This window comes from Myotis brandtii, unplaced genomic scaffold (genome assembly GCF_000412655.1).
Source record: "Myotis brandtii unplaced genomic scaffold, ASM41265v1 scaffold100, whole genome shotgun sequence".
Classification (NCBI taxonomy): domain Eukaryota; kingdom Metazoa; phylum Chordata; class Mammalia; order Chiroptera; family Vespertilionidae; genus Myotis; species Myotis brandtii.
Window position 1 is genome coordinate 822584 of NW_005353326.1, and position 15440 is coordinate 838023.

General features: G+C 43.5%; 1 long non-coding RNA gene across 1 annotated transcript in view; it reads right to left on the reverse strand.

Annotated features, from left to right (window-relative positions):
• Positions 1-3349: 3349 nt before the first annotated feature.
• Positions 3350-15440, reverse strand: part of LOC106725053 — a 32783-nt gene continuing 20692 nt past the window's right edge. The window contains exon 3 of the long non-coding RNA XR_001360920.1: positions 3350-3422. This is a non-coding gene — a long non-coding RNA (uncharacterized LOC106725053). The remainder of the gene's footprint in view (positions 3423-15440) is intronic.

Consider the following 15440-nt stretch of genomic DNA (forward strand, 5'->3'; position numbering starts at 1 on the left):
TTTTTTTTTTTTTTTTGGGCCAGCTTTAGCTCTGAGGCCTCGCTGCTGAAAACATAGATACAATGTTGCGGTCCGAGCCCGGCTGAATGGAAGCCCTTTTCTGGGGTTTTGTTTAGCTTCTTATTTGCAACATAGTATATAGTTGCTTAGAGTTGCAACTGAGAGGCTGGCAAGTTAGGCGGAGAACGTTGGAATCTGCAGCAAGCAAGCCTCCCTGCTCGCTTCAGTGCCTGGCTGCCGGCCGCCATCTTGGCTGACAGTTAATTTGCATATACTCACTGATTAGCCAATGAAAAGGGTAGCGGTCGTACGCTAATTACCATGTTTCTCTTTTATTAGTGTAGATATCTTTCAGAGAGGAAGGGAGAGGGAGAGAGAGAAACATCATTGATGAGAGAATCATTGATCTGCTGCCTCCTGCACTGGGGATCGAGCCCACAATCCAGGCATGTGCCCCGACCGGGAATCGAACCATGACCTTCTGGTTCATAGATTGACGCTCAAACACTGAGCCACGCAAGCCAGGCCCACACTGTCTTTTTTTTAAATTAAATTTATTGTTGAAAGTATTACATAGGTTTCCTTTTTCCCCCCAATGACACCTTCTAGCCCGCCCACAACCCCTCTTCAACCTCCCACCCCCCTTTCAAGGCCTTCACCATCCTACTGTCTGTGTCCATGAATTATGCATATACGCAAGTTCTTTGGTTGATCTCTTCCCATCTACCCACCCTCCGCTGCCTTCCCTCTGAGTTTTCCCAGTCAGTTCCATTCTTTCAAGTCTCTGGATCCATTTGGTTAAACAGTTTATTTTGTTCATTAGATTCCACATATGAGTGAGATCATGTGATACTTGTCTTTCTCTGACTGACTTACTTTGCTTAGCATAATACTCTCCAGGTCCCTCTATGCTGTCTCAAAGGGTAAGAGATCCTTCTTTTTTATTGCTGCATAGTATACCATGGTGTGAAGGGATCACAGCTTTTTTATCCACTCATCTACTGATGAGCACTTGGCTGTTTCCAGATCTTAGCTATTGTAAATTGTGCTGCTATGAACATAGGGGTGCATACATTCTTTCTAGTTGGTGTTTCGGGTTTCTTAGGCTATCTTTCTAGAAGTGGGATCACTGGGTCAAATGGCAGTTCCATATTAAATTTTTGAGGAAACTCCAGTGGCTGCACCAGTCTGCATTCCCACCAGCAGTGTACTCGGGTTCCCTTTTCTCCACATCCTCACCAGCACTAGTCATTTGTTGATTTGTTGATGGTAACCATTCTGACGGGTGTAAGGTGATACCTCATTGTAGTTTTAATTTGCATCTCTCTGAGGATCAGTGAATCTGAGCATTTTTTCATGTCTCTTGGCCTTTTGTATGTTCACTTTGGAGAAGTATCTATTTAGGTCCTTTGCCCATTTTTTAATTGGATTCTTTGTCTTTCTTTTGTTAACTTGTATGAGTTCCTTACATATTTTGGTTATTAAACCTTTATCAGATGTATCATTGCCAAATATGTTCTCCCATACAGTGAGCTCCATTTTCATTTTATTAAATGGTTTCTTTTGCTGTGCAGGCACTTTTTATTTTGATGTAGCCCCATTTGTTTATTTTCTCCTTAGTTTCCTTCGCCCTAGGAGATGTATCCATAAATATATTGCTACGAGAGATGTCTGATATTTTGCTGCCTATGGTTTCTTCTATGATTTTTGTGGTTTCACGGCTTACATTTAAGTCTTTTATCCATTTTTAGTTAATTCTAGTGTATGGTGTAAGTTGGTGGTCTGGTTTCACTTCTTTGCAAGCATCTGTCCAATTATCCCAGCACCATTTATGGAAGAGACTGTCTTGACTCCATTGTATGTTCTTGCCTCCTTTGTCAAATATTAATTGAGCATAATGGCTTGGGTCAATTTCTGAGCTCTCTGTTCTGTTTCATTGCTATATATGCCAGTTCTTGTGCCAGTACCAGGCTGTTTTGATTGCGGTGGCTTTGTAGTATAACTTGATATTTGGTATTGTGATCCCTCCAACTTTATTCTTCTTTCTCAAGATTGCTGAGGCTATTTGGGGTCTTTTTTAGTTCCATATAAATTTTTGGAGTATTTGTTCTAGATCTGTGAAATATGCCATTGGGATTTAAATAGAGATTGCACTGAATCTGTAGATTGCTTTGGGTAGTATGGACATTTTAATGATGTTAATTCTACCAATCCATGAACACGGTATATTCTTCCACTTGTTTATATCTTCCTCTAGCTCTTTTTTCAATGTCCTGTAGTTTTTCGAGTACAAGTGTTTTACCTCTTTGGTTAAGTCTATTCCTAAGTGTTTTAATTTTTTTGTTGCAATGGTTAATGGGATTATTTGTTTAGTGTCTCTTTCTGAGAATTCATTATTGGAGTATAAAAATGCCATTGATATCTGGATGTTTATTATGTATCCTGCTACATTGCCAAATTCATTTATTAAATCTAGTAATGTTTTGGTGGAGCCTTTAGAGTTTTCTATGTACAATATCATGTCATCTGCAAATAATGAGAGTTTTACTCCCTCCTTTCCAATTTGAATGCTTTTATTTCTTCTTCTTGTCTTATTTCTGTGGCTAGGAATTCCAGGACTATGTTGAATAAGAGCAGTGAAAGCGAACATCCCTGTCTTGTTCCTGTTCTTAGGGGAAATGGTTTTAGTTTTTGCCCATTGGATATGATGTTGGCTGTAGGTTTGTCATATATGCCCTTTATTATGCTGAGATATGATCCCTCTATTCCCCCTTTGCTGAGAGTTTTTATCAAAAATTGGTGTTGTATTTTGTCGAATGCTTTTTCTGTATCTATTGATATGATCATGAGATTTTTCTATTTCAGGTTGTTGTGATGGATCACGTTTATTGATTTGTGAATCTTGGACCAGTCTTGTATCCCTGGAGTAAATCCCACTTGGTCATGGTGTATAATCTTTTTAACATATTGCTGGATCCAATTTGCTAATATTTTATTTAAGATTTTAGCATCTATGTTCATCAGGGATATTGGCCTATTTCTCTGGTTTTGGAATTAGGATAATGCTGGCCTCATAAAAAGGGCTTGGCAGTATTCCTTCCTCTTGCATTTTTTTGGAATAGTTTGAGGAGAATAGGTGTTAGTTCTTCTTTGAAGGTTTAATAAAACTCCCCAGTGAAGCCATCTGGACCAGCGCTTTTGTTTGCTGGGATTTTTTTTTTTATTATTGTTGCTTTTGTTTCTTATTGGCCTATTCAGGTTTTTTTATTCTTCTTGATTCAGTTTTGGGAGATTATATTTTTCTAGGAATTTGTCCATATCATCCACATTGTCCAGTTTGTAGGCATATAGTTGTTCATAGTATTTTCTTAACAATCCTATGTATTTCTGTAGTGTCAGAGGTTACTTCTCCATTTTCGTTTCTGATTTTTTATATATATATTTTTATTGTTTCCAGAGAAGAAAGGAGAAAGCGAGAGAAAGAGAGAGAGAGAGATATCAATGATAAAACAGAATAATTGATCAGCTGCCTCCTGCATGCCCCACACTGGGGATCAAGCCTGCAACCCAGCCATATGCCCCAACTGAGAATCGAACCCTGATCTCCTGGTTCATAGGTTGATGCTCAATCACTGAACCACTCCGGCCAGGCATCATTTCTGATTTTATTAATTTGGGACCTCTCTCCTGGTTTCTTGATGAGTCTGGCTAACAGTTAATCGATCTTGTTTATCTTTTCAAAGAACCAGCTCTTGGTTTCATTGATCTTTTGTATTATTTTTTTAGTCTCTATGTCATTTATTTCTGCTCTAATCTTTATTATTTCCCTCCTTATACTTACTCTGGGCTTTTCTTGTTGTTCTCTTTCTAATTCTTTAAGTTGTATGGTTAGATAGTTTATTATTAATTTTTCTAGCTTTTTTGAGATAGTCCTGTAGTGCTATGAACTTCCCTCTCAGGACTGCTCTTACTGTGTCCCAGAGATCTTGGGTGTGTTCACTGTCATTTGTTTTCAGGAAGTTTTTTATTTCTTTCTAGATTTCATTGGCAACCCATTTGTCTATAATAATAAAAGCGTAGTATGCTAATTAGACTGGACAGCCGAATGACCTTCCGGATGTCATTCTGGTTGAAGCTACTGCAGCGGGGGCTGAGGCAGAGGCAGTTAGGGGCAATCAGACAGGCAGGCAAACAGTTTGGGGCAATCAGGCAGGCAGGCTGAGTGGTTAGGGGCTATCAGGCAGGCAGGCGAGCAGTTAGGGGCGATCAGGCAGGCAGGCAAAGGTGGATAGGGGTAATCAGGAAGACAGGCAGAGGCGGTTAGGGGCGATGAGGCAGGCAGTCAAGTGGTTAGGGGCGACCAGGCAGGCAGATGAGTGGTTGGGGGCGAGTGGTCCTGGATTGTGAGAGGGGGCAGGCCAGGCTAAGGGACCCTGAATTTCATGCACCAGGCCTCTAGTTGTTTAATAACATGCTATTTAGCCTCCATGTGTTTGAATGTTTTTTACTGTTTTTACTATAGTTCAGTGGTTCTCAACCTTCCTAATGCCGCAACCCTTTAATACAGTTCCTCCTGTTGTGGTGACCCCCGATTTCATTGTTACAAATTGAACATAATTAAAGCATAGTGATTAATCACAAAAACAATATGTAATTATATATGTGTTTTCCAATGGTCTTAGGCGCCCCCTGTGAAAGGGTCGTTCGACCTCCAAAGGGGTCGCGACCCACAGGTTGAGAACCGCTGCTATAGTTGATTTCTAATTTCATTCCATTGTGATCTGAGAAGATGCTTGATATGATTTCAGTCCTCTTGAACTTGTAGAGACTTGTTTTGTGTCCTAACATGTGGTCTATCTTTGAAAATGACCCATGTGCACTTGAGAAAAATGTATATTCTGCAGCTTTGGGGTGAAATGGTCTATAAATGTGAATTAAATCCATCTGATCCAGTGTGTCATTTAGAGTCACTGTTTCCTTATTAATTTTTTGTCTGGAATATCTATCCAGTGAAGTCAGTGGGTGTTAAAGTCCCCAATCTAACTATATTGCTGTCGATCTCTTCCTTAAAGTCCTCTAGAAGTTTGGTATTTTTTAAATGTATTTAGGTGCTCCTATATTGGGTGCATATATGTTTACCAGATAGCTTGCTAAATATAGTAATCTTGGTTTCAGATCTGTACTATTCGTTACCTTGAGTACTTCATGCTATTCCCTTCTGACCTGTAGAGTTTCTGATGAGAAATCAGCTGACAGACTTATGGGAGCTCTTTTGTAGGTGATAAATTGCTTTTCTCTTGCTGCCTTAAAGATTCTCTTTGTCTTTTATTTTTGGCATTTTAATTATGATGTATTTGGGCATGGCCTTGTTTGGGTTCTTCTTGCTTGGGACTCTCTGTGCCTCCTGAATTTGTGTGACTTTTCCCTTCACCAGGTTGGGGAAGTTTTCTGCCATTATTTCCTCAAACACATTATCCCTTGCTTGCTTTCTTCTCCTTCTGGCATTCCTATTATATGAATATTGTTACATTTCATGTTGTCCCACAGCTCCTTTAAGCTGTCAAATCACACAATCAGAGAGCCAAAAAGAAAAAAACAATTGAAAAACAAGAGTTTTCTACCCTGTCTTCTAATTCACCAATCCAATCCTCAGCTTCCCCTAATCTGCTGTTTATTCCTTCCACTGTGTTATTAGTGCTATGTCCTTCTTTATTTCTGACTGGTCTTTTTTCATAGTTACTGTATCTTTTCTCATGATGTGGAGCATCTTTGCCATCATTATTCTTGACTCTATATCTGATAAATTTCTTATCTCCATTTTGTTTAGCTCCTCTTCTGGAGAATTCTCTTGTTCATTCATTTGGCGGTTGTTGTTTTTTGTTTTTTATCTCCCCATTAGGATTGCCTGTTTGGGTTTGTGTCTATGTATTAGGCGGATCTGCTACGACTCCCAATCTCTAGTGCAGGATTATGTCAGATGCTGTTTCTGACTGGCCCTGAGTACCCTGTTTGGAACCATCAGCAATTCACAGCTTGGGGTTCCCTCTGCTGGGGCTGCTTGTCTTTGGAAAAGACCAAGACGTGCATCAGAGTCTGCCTTTCCTAACCCTGGGCCCAGAAGGAGATCAGGCAAATACTCAAAGCCTCCAGAGACCCACCTCTGACCCATTCAGACTTGATTAGCCTCAGGCTATCAACCACAGGATGGAGCAAGAGGTCTTCCCACAGGATTCAGCAACTGCCTTCCCCCAGGGGGAAAATCGCCTGATAGCAAAGGTCCATGGAGAAAGATGTCCTCTGCAGCATGAGTGAATGACTCAGCACAGAAAACAGGGTGGCTGCCCTCTAAGCTCCAACCCCCGAGCCCCCAACTCTGGACTCTTCTCACACATCTCCAATCCACACTGCCCTCCCTCTGCCAGAGCCCAAGGTGAGTGGCTGCACACAAAATTTTGTGTGTTGGCCCTTTAAGATGGTTCCTGCATTTTCACTGTCTCTGGCTGGCAGACAGCAACTCTGCTTTTCACAGCCAGGTGTTATGTGGGCACCTTTACCAGTCTGGTTCTCTGGAACAGGGAGCTCAGCTTGGGGTTTAAACCCCAGAGTTTTCAGTGGGAACCCCCTATAGCTGAGATATCCCTCCAGACCTTCAGCTGTTGTCTGTGGGACCCAGACAGCCCTTTCGCATCTCTGCATTTCCTGCCAGTCTCTACGCAGTCTCCACTTTCTGTCCTTAGTTATCAGGGTTCTCTCCAGCTAGTCTTCAGTTGATTTTTCAGGGTGGTGTTTCTATATTTTAGTTTTATTTCGTTTGGTCCAGAAGAGTGTCAGTATAGCTTCCACTTACTCCACTGTCATTTTTAAGCCTCTGATACCACACTGTCTTGATTACTGTAGGTGTAAAGCAGCCTTAATGTTGGGTAGAGTGATTCTTCTACCTGTTTTTCAAGACTGTTTATCTGTTCCAGGGCCTGCACCTTACCATATAAATTTTAGAATAAGCTTGTCTGTGCCAACAAGAAGCTTTGCTGGGATTGTGATAGGAATCATGCTATACCTGGAGACCAATGTGGGGAGAATGGAGTCCTCCAGTCCACAAACACAGAATGTGTTTTTATTTAGTTAGATCATCTTTGACTTTTTCTGTCAGCATGTTGTAATCTCAGCAAGCAGATATTAGACACGTTGTGTTCAGTTTGTAACTTTTGTTTTCTTTGGAGTGATTATAAACAGTGCTGTGTGTTGCACCCCAGTTCCCACATGCTCACTGTGAGTATCTGGAAATGTGTTTGAGTTTTGTGCATTGTCCTTGTATCCTGCAACCTTACAGAACTCACTTAGTTCTAGAAGGTTTGGCGGGGGCGGGGGCGGGGGGGGATTTTCTATGTAGATATTCATGTCATCTGTCAATAGGAACAGTTTTTTCTTCCTTACCTATGTGTATGATTTTTATTCTTTTTTCTGTCCTATTCCACTACTAGGACTTCCAGCACAGTGTTTAATAGTTGTGGTGAGAACAGACATCCCTGCCTTGTTCTCACTCTTAAGAAGAAAGCATTCATCTTTCTCCACTATGTATGAAATGAGCTATAGGTTAGTAGAGGTATTTCCCCTCTATTCTTATTTGCTAAGAGTTTTGTCATGAGTGGGTGTTGGCATTTTTCCAAATGCTTTTTCTGCATTGATACAATCATATGGGTGTTTTTTTTCTTTAGCTTGTTGATATGATGAATTACATTGATTGACTTTAAATGTTGACTCAGACTTGCATACCTAGAATGAATCCCACTTGGTCATGGTGTATAATTCTTTTCATACATTGCTAGATTCAATTTCCTAATATTTTGTTGCAGATTTTTGCTTCTATGTTCATAAGGGATATTAGTCTGTAGGTTTCTCTTTTTTGTACTATCTGCCTGGTTTGGGTGTCAGGCAGGGTAATACTAGCTTTCTAAAATGAGTTGTGAACTATTCCCATCTCCTCTATTTCCTAGAAGGAATTGTATAAAATTGGTGTTATTTCTTCTTTAAATGTTTGATAGAGGTCTCCAGTGAATCTATGTGATCATGGAGATTTCTTTTTTGGGTGCTTCTTTTTTTTCCCCTTCAATTGCAGTTGACATTCAATATTATATTAGTTTCATGTGTACAACATAGGGGTTAGACATATATATAACTTATGAAGTGATCCTCTTGATAAGTCTAGTACCCATCTGGCACCATACAAAGTTATTGCAATATTATTGACTACTAGAGGCCCGGTGCATGAATTCGTGCACAGGTGGAGTCCCAAGGGGGAGGGGTTGCTAAGACGTGATCAGCCCTCTGGGCGGGCAGTGGGACCCCCTTGCCAGCCCGTGACTCAGATCCATCCCACTGATGTTCACACCAGTTGTCAGGAGCCACTTGGCAGCCACTTTTATATCCTTTCTCCCTCGTGGAGTGATGAGGGTGGGGAAGCAGCCACGGTACAGGAGGCTGACTTCCAGGAGGCCAGCAGCGCTGTCGGGATCATGCTGGTGGCTCTGGTCCATCGGTGCCTGGCCCATTCTCTGGAAATTGGACCTGCAGGACTACTGAGGGAGTGGCTACCGCCAGGCCAGTGGGCCACCAGGACAGGTCTGTCAGCTGAGTGGTGCTCCCGCTGTGGGAGCACACTGACCACCAGGGGGCAGCTCCTGCATTGAGCACCTACCCCCTGGTGGTCAGTGTGCATCATAGCGACCAGTCATTTCGGTCGTTTCAGTCATTCCAGTAGTTCTGGTCATTCAGCTGTTCTGTTGCTTAGGCTTCCTATCTAATAAAGGGGGGATATGCTAATTGACCCTCACACCATCGCAAAGATGGTGGCACCCACAGCCAATAAGGAGGGAATATGCTGATTGACTGCCCGGCCCTCAAAGATGGCGGCACCCACAGCCAATAAGGAGGGAATATGCTAATTGACTGCCTCACCCTCAAAGATGGTGGCGCCCACAGCCAACAAGGACGGAATATGCTAATTGACTGCCCCACCCTCAAAGATGGCAGCGCCCACAGCCACAAAATGGCAGCGCCCAGTCCCCTCAGCCCCCCAGCCGCTCAGGCCAGCCCAAGGCAAGCCTCAGATGGCAGCTGCCCAGGGCCGCCCGAAGCTCAGGTAACCAGGGCCAGCCAAGGCTTGCGCTGCTGGCAGTGGCAGCAGCAGAGGTGTGATGGGGGCGTCACCTTCCCCTGATCACCGGGTCACCTCCTGCCCTGAGGGCTCCTGGACTGTGAGAGGGGGCAGGCCGGGCTGAGGGACCCCCCCACTCCAGTGCATGAATTTTCATGCACCTGGCCTCTAGTTTACATATATAGATGTTCCCTATGATGTACTTTATGTTTCTGTGACTATGTTGTAATTGCCAATTATACTTCTTACTCCCTTCACCTTTTTACCTAGTCTCCCCACCCCTTCCCATATGGCAACTATTAGTTTGTTCTCTGCATCTACTAGTATGAGTCTGTTTCTTATTTACATCAATTTTTGTTTATTTCATCTTGGTTGAGTTTTGGTAGTCTAGTTTGTGAGGAATTGGTCAATTTCTCCTTAGTTGTTGTATTTATGAGCAGAAAGTTGTTCATAGCATTACCTTGTAATCATGGTAATGTCCCCATTTCATCCTGATATTGGTGACTTGTGTCTTCTCTCTTTTTATCTTCTTCAGTCTTACTAGAGGTTTGTAAACATTATTGATTTTTTTGAAGATCCAGCTTTTTGTTTTACTGATTTCTCTATTGTTTTCCTCTTATTACTTCCTTCCTTCTTGCTTTGGTTTTATTTTGCTCCTCTCTTTCTAGTCTCTTAAGACAGGAACTTAGAATATTGACTTGAGAACTGTCCCCTGTCTGATGTAAGCATTCAGGGCTATAAACTTCCTCTCACTGCTTTAGCTGCATCCCACATATTTGATATGTTGTATTTTCATTATAATTTCCAAGTTTGTGCACATCAAACAACAGAGCCTCGATATCCATGAAGCAAAAACTGTTAGAGCTGAAAGGAGATGTAGACAAACCCACAATTATCGGGTACATTGATGCCCCTCAGTCAGCAGTGGGAAGAATTACCAGATAGAAAATCAACAAGGGCATCAGGGAATTCAACAACCGAAGAAGTCTGATTAACACCCATACAACAGCATCAGAATGTGCCTTCTTTTCAAATGGCTGTGCAACATAGACCAATCTGAGCAAATGTAAAAGGAATGAAATCATTGGGGTGTATTCTCTGACCACAGTGGAATCAAACTAGAAATAAGTGCCAGAAAAGCACCTGGAAATTTTTCAAACACTTAAGCTAAACAACACACTTTCTTTTTAAATTGATTTTAGACAGAGAGAAACATTGATTTGCCATTTCACTTGTTTATGCATTCATTGGTTGTATATGCCCTGACCGGGGATCAAACTCACAATCTTGGCATATCAGGATGATGCTCTAACCAACTGAGCTACCTAGCCAGGCCTACAACACATAACCCATGGGTCAAATAGTCTCAAAGGAAATTTAAAAATACATTTTCAAATTTTTGTTTTTTAATTAAATCATAAATAGTCTATCCCCTAATTTGACACTAACATCTGATTTGAGAAAAGATTTTGTATGAATAATCTACTCCAAACCAGAAATCTGAATAGGCTCTTCTCCTTGGTTTATCCACCACTGGTAGAGACAGTGCCCCTAGCACATGGTCCCAGTCAGTGAGCACTGATCCATGCCCACCACAGACCCAGCAGAAAAAGTGGACAGGTGCTCAGACTGAATGACTGTTCCCACCTAGAGCATAAGTGAAAGAGGCACTAGTCCCACTTAGGGGCTGGATTGACACATGCCATGATCAAGGCCTGGCTCCTGCCCCTAAAGGCCACTCCTCATGGCTGGACTTCAGTGGCTGAAGACTCATGGCATTCAGGCTCTTCCCTTTCCTCTCTGGCCGGTGGAGCTCTGACACTGAGACCACCATGTTCAGTCAGGTGCCCCTACTCCTGGGGTTTGCCAGCTCACAAGAGGGGATGTGGATGCGGAGGCCATGCCAAGCCTCCCCAGTGGTCAGCATGTTCCCTGGGATTGGCCCTGACCCAGGAGCAACTTCAATGTTAGCAGGTTCCTCTGAGGCCAGGGAGGCAAGGTTGTCAGCTCAGTAGGGGTCCAGATGCCAGCAGCAGAGAGACAAGGATGCTGAGGAGCCTTCACCTGTGGGAGCCTGAATCACCGCCCACCAGGTTGGACCTGTCTTTCCCATGACTTCGTCCTGCAGACTCAGCAGCCTGGATCCCTGAGATGTAGGTGCCAGGCCATGTGGTCCACTGTACCTTCTGGACCTTCCAACTGGCCAGGGTGTGCTGACTACAGGGCAGAGAGCAGCAGCACCCCCTGCAAGAACACCTGATTTACCTCCATTCCCTCCTGCCTGTGTGCAGTCAGGTCTTAATCACAAAGGTAGCACCTCTTCAGGCAGTCTGTCTCTGCTCCAACTTGACCTATGGTGGGAAGAATTTCCTGAGATGCTGGGCGCCAGGTGAGGTGCTCTTCTGTCAGTGAGGGAGGCTGCTGGTGTCACAGCTGGGCCAGCAGGACCCAACAGGCATCCTCCTGGACCAGACCACAAGTTGGTCCTATCTATGTCTGTGTCCCTCCCAAGTGCCAGTCCAGCCCTGTGGCCACTGTGAGGTGGGTGGACGTTTAAATGTGCAGCAGGGATATGTTGACTGAAAACTGGTTTTAAAGAGAATAAATTAACTATTTGAAAAAGTCACACAAGCCTGGCTTTGCCATAAACAATTTTCAGAGGGATTAAAGGGACTTTAAAATAATGAAAATAAAATACAGGAGAGTTCCTGTACAGTGAGAAAGCCCTTCCTCAGCATAGGAAGAAAATGCTGGCAAGGGCAGGGTAAAATGCATTTTTGTAGGCTATCTGGCAGTAGAGCTCACTAACCACATCAAAACTTTGACCCAGTCTCTAGGCATTTATGCTAGAAAAGTAACAGAGAGGCACAAACACTGTAGACAGGGATAGTTATCAAAGCATTATTTGTAATAGTACAAAATTATAAGCAGTATAAATGTCCTCCAGAGGGGATCCATTTTCAAATAACATTTCCAGGACAATTTAACTGTCTAAAGACATGAGACAATTGCTGGCTAAAGATGACTGCTGAGCCCACACATTGATTTCTTCCTCCCAAGACCTTGCTAAAATGATAATAAATGAATAACATGTAAGATCTATGGGACAAAGTGACCTGGAGAAGTTGAGGAGAGATTACAACAGATTTTTGAAAGGAAGAACACAGACCACTGATTTGGCAAAGTGGAGAGCTACTACCAAAAGGAGAGTGGGTTCCCCAGGCACAGCCCTGGGGACAAGCATGGCTGGCAGGAGGACGAGGTGGGAAAGGGGGTGTGGAGGCAGGCTAACTGTCTGCACTGGGGAGACTTCTGCTTCAGCCAAGATTAAGTAATAGGGACAAGATTTACCCTACCTCTCAAACAATAGAGAAACTAGACAAAGTTTATGGAGAGGTTTCAGATGTTGGACAGCAGGCAGCACAGGACAGTGACCCCGGAGGGTGAAGAGTGCAGTGAGCCTGGGTTCCCCACGCGTAGCACAGGCAGGGGGTCCAGATGGAGTCCTAGATTGAGGAGACAGCCAGAATCCAGGGAGACTGTTATGGCTATGTTGTGCCCCCATCCCTTCAATTCACATGTTGGAGCCCAGCCCCTAGGACTTCAGGGTGAGTATATTTGGATAAGGGCTTTCACAGAGGTGATAAAGGTGAAATGAGGCCATCGGGCTGTCCCTAGTCCAGGGAGGAAGAGAGTAGAAATGAGATTGGGGCCCCTGTGGGATGAGGGGAACAGTGGTATGGAGGGTCCAGTCCAGGCCTACCACCCTGCTGTGCCTCAGTTTGCCCATGCGGTGTAAGGCTGGGCATTTGAGCTGAGATTCTGTGACTCTCAGAAATGAAACACTGCCTAGGAGGGCCAGGCCTGAGGTAGGATGTGTGTAACCAACATCTTTTGTTTCCAATGTCACAGTTTTTCCCAGATCAAGGATGGGTGGAGACTGCTGCTCCCTGAGTCATTCCTCTGACAGAACCCAGCTGACTGGTCCATGGTGGGGAAGTGCCTTTTGCTAACTACAGTGTCCACCTAAACCAGGCAAGCTCCCCACTGCCCTTTCCCCATCTGAGCAAAGCAAGCTGAATGCATGTGCCCCATTGTCAGTGCCTGGAGGTCACAGAGTGCAAGAGGGCCAGGGGACACTAGAGAATCAGATGGACACCAGGGAAGCAGATCACACAGGGTCTTGTGCTGAGCAAGCAGGCATACAGGTCTGGAGCCCAGGGTGTGGTCTCTAGGGCTGTGGGGCAAGGATAGGAACAGGAACTGGTGGCCATGTGCTTGGACCAGAGAGCTGGCAGTGGCAGACAGGCTCTGGCCATCCTACAGGGAGAGCTCACAGGCCTCCCAACACTTGGGACAATGGGGACCTTGGCCTGGAACCACAAGGACTAGGGTTCTGCCAGTAACCTGAAGAAGACCGACGGGACAAAGTGACCTGGAGAAGTTGAGGAGAAGCTCAGCTAGTGCTGTCCCCAGTCAAGCCTCCTGATGAGAACGCAACTGCCCACCCTTGGTATCTGCCTGGTAGGGCCCTGCACAACTTTTCCACCAATACACAACTATCTTCATGTGCCTGTTGATAATTCCAAACCCCTGCCACTAATATGCTCTAGCTCTATTATTTTGTCATTTCAGGAAGATTCTACACATGAAATCATGCAGCATGCAACCTGTTGAGATTTGGCTTTTTCACTCAGCACAATTCCCTTGAAGTCCATTTAATTTGCTGTGCATATCAATTATTTTTTATTGGTAGGTAGTACATTGAAAGTTTGTCTAACCATTCACTTGCTGAGGGATATTTTGTTGGTCTGCAATTTTTGGCCATTACAAATAAGGTAGGACACAAATCAAAATGAACACATGAAAAACAAAAATCTATGGGACACAGCCAAAGCAGTTCTGAGAGGGAAATTCATAGCACCACAAGCCTATCTCAAGAAACAAGAAAAATCCTATATAATAAAGAGCTAATATGCAAATAGTCATCATGCACCAGGCCAGGAGACCTGAGGCTGCACCAGGGGACCTGAGGCCACGCCCCCGCCCAGTGGGGCTTGACAGGGGACCTGAGGCTGCACCCCCACCCTTGGGGCGTGATGGGGTTGGGGCCGGCCGGGTCTGTGTCTCGCGTGATTTTGAGGCACATGCAGGTGGGCAAGGACTTGACTCTGGGTCCTGTGGCATGCCCCAGACTCTGACAGGAGGGAGATTTTTGTATACATTTTACTAATTTTCTTTCATCTCTGACACTTCTATTATAGAGAAAGGGCAAATAGCAATATTAAAATATTTTCTCTAATTAATTCCCTTTTAATGTGCACAAATTTTGTGCACTGGGCCCCTAGTTATAATAAACTTTTTAACCTTACAATTTAAATAATTAGAAAGACAACAACAAGAAAAGCCCAGAGTAAGTATAAGGAGGGAAATAACAAAGATTAGAGCAGAAATAAATGACATAGAGACTAAAAAGAACAACACAAAAGATCAATGAAACCAAGAGCTGGTTCTTTGCAAAGATAAACAACATTGATGAACTATCAAGAGACAAAGAGAAAGGATTTAAACATAAGATGAGAAACCATAAAAATACTAGAGGAATCCATAGGCAGTGAAATTGCAGACATATGCCGAAGGAATTTCTTCACTGATACTGCTCCTAGGGCCGTGGTCAGCAAACTGCGGCTCACGAGCCACATGCGGCTCTTTGGCCCCTTGAGTGTGGCTCTTCCTAAGCCTTAGGAGTACCCTAATTAAGTTAATAACAATGTACCTACCTATGTAGTTTAAGTTTAAAAACTTTGGCTCTCAAAAGAAATTTCAGTCGTTGTACTGTTGATATTTGGCTCTGTTGACTAATGAATTTGCCGACCACTATCCTAGGGCAATGGAAACTAAAGAGAAAATAAACAAATGGGACTACATCAAAATAAAAAGCTTTTGCACAGCAAAGGAAACCACCAACAAAACAACAAGAAAGCCCACTGCATGGGAGAACATATTTGCTAATGTTATCACCGATAAGGGTTTAATCTCCAGCATTTACAGGGAACTTATACAACTAACAAAAGGAAGCTAAACAATCCAATCAAAAAATGGGCAATGGACCTAAATAGACACTTTTCGAAAGAGGACATTCAGAAGGCTGAAAGACATATGAAAACATGCTCAAAGTCACTAATTATACGAGAGATGCAAATCAAAACAACAATGCAGTATCATCTCACACCTGTCAGAATGGCTATCATCAACAAATCAACAAACAACAAGTGTTGGAGAGGAT